Source organism: Saccopteryx leptura, chromosome 3, assembly GCF_036850995.1.
Source record: "Saccopteryx leptura isolate mSacLep1 chromosome 3, mSacLep1_pri_phased_curated, whole genome shotgun sequence".
NCBI classification, from domain to species: domain Eukaryota; kingdom Metazoa; phylum Chordata; class Mammalia; order Chiroptera; family Emballonuridae; genus Saccopteryx; species Saccopteryx leptura.
In genome coordinates, this window is record NC_089505.1 from 113314104 (window position 1) to 113315918 (window position 1815).

At 52.2% G+C, this 1815-nt stretch overlaps 1 pseudogene; it reads right to left on the reverse strand.

Annotated features, from left to right (window-relative positions):
• Positions 1 to 980: 980 nt before the first annotated feature.
• Positions 981 to 1107, reverse strand: LOC136401595 (small nucleolar RNA SNORA42/SNORA80 family; annotated as a pseudogene).
• Positions 1108 to 1815: the final 708 nt, after the last annotated feature.

Consider the following 1815-nt stretch of genomic DNA (forward strand, 5'->3'; position numbering starts at 1 on the left):
CTCTAGACCCAGGTCCCTCCCTTGGGGTTCTCATCTGTGTTGCTGGGCAGGGAGTGGGGGAGGGGTCCTTTTGGAGGAGGTGGCACTGCGGCTGGAGTAGAAACTGGAATGAAATGAGGAAATCCTGGGGGAAGGGCATTCTAGACGGAAACAGACGGCAGCAGGAGGAAAGGTGAGCTGTTGGGGAGCAACGTGATGTGTGCGGGGGAAGTGGAAGCTGTCTCCAGTGCGTAATCTTCTTAGGGGTATCGGAGCCTGCTTAGGACCATCCGTGGGTTCTGTCTGCAGAGATGCACAGGAGCAAACACAGGCACCACAGGTTTTGCCCTGAATTTCAGGAGGTGTCCAGACCTTCTGAAGCCTCGCCATCATCAAGATCTGGTAGGAGGATGCAGTCAGTACCTGGACCCCGGGTTCAGAACAACTGTATTGAAGCGTAAAGGGTGAGGCAGGAAGAGGCAGGAGATGAAGCAAGAGCCACAGGCAGGAGACTGGTCAGAGCGGACCTGGAATGTCACACGGGGGGCTTGCACTCAGTGCTAAGCATGATGGGCTGTCATCCGTATGTGTTATAAAAGTCGTTACAGGATGCAGAAAGATGTAGGAAGAGATGCAGACAAGAGATGATGAGCAGTAGCAAGGATGGAGGAAGGAGGACACAGGGGAGAAACATCTAAAAGAGGATTTGTATTCATTTCCTACGGCTGCTGTAACAAATTATCACAAATTGTGATGGTTTAAAATTACACAGATTTGTTCCCTCAGAGTTCTGGAGACTGGAAATCCAGTCAGTTTCAGTGGGCTGAAGGCAAGGTGTTGGTGGGAATGGCTCCTTCTGGGGGCTCGGGAGAGCATCCATCTCCCTGCCTATTCTAGCTTCGGGAGGGTGCTGGCATTCCTTGGCTCATGACTTCTTCCTTGAATCACTCCAACTTTTGTTTTGATAGTCGCATCTCCTCTTTCTTCTCCCCCCCCCCCCCCACTGTGTGACCCACTTCAGTGCCTGCAGCCTATGGGCAGAAGCCAGGCAGTGGTTCAGGGCCATAGTTTGCTCTGGCGTGGGGCACTATGAGATCCTCTTTCTTCTTGTGTAGTCAAATCTCCCTCTGCCTCCCTTTTATAAGGATGCTTGTGATTACATTTAGGGCTCACTCAGATAATCCAAGATACTGTCCTCATCTCAAAAGCCTTAAGTCAATCACATCTGCAAAGTCCTTTTTTTTGCCATAAAAGGTAACACTCGCAGATTCCAGGAATAGGACACAAATATCTTCGGGGGGCCATTATTCAGCCTGCCACAGGGCTTGTACTGACAGAACTTGGCAGTTCATGGGGTTGTGGAAGCTGACAGGAAAAGAGGTGACTAGGTGGGCTCTGTGGTTTCCGTCTTGAACTGCTGCCTCCATTAACCACCACGGAGGGCATAGAGCAGGGGTCTAGGGTTGGATGTGTCCTGTGGGCCACCCAAGATGGACATCCAGGTCTAGAGCTCAGGAGAGCCTTCAGGAACAGTCCCAGAGGATGGTGAGCATCGCATGTAAATGGTGGGTTAAAAATGTGAGTGTGGAGTGAGAGGGGGCAGGGAGGACAGAGCTGGTGGGGGGGCAGGTGAGCAGCCCAGGAAGGGGACCAGAAGCAGCAGCCAGAGACACTGGAAGGGTCCAGTGACTGCAGAGTCGCTGACACCGAGGGGAATTGCAAGGTGAGGCGAGTAGTTCCCGGTGTGGTGTCCGAGGCAGTAGAGGTGAGAAATAAAGGTAAAAATAGAAAAGCTGCTATTGGGTCTGATAAGCAGGTCAGTGGTGTGCCCTGGGA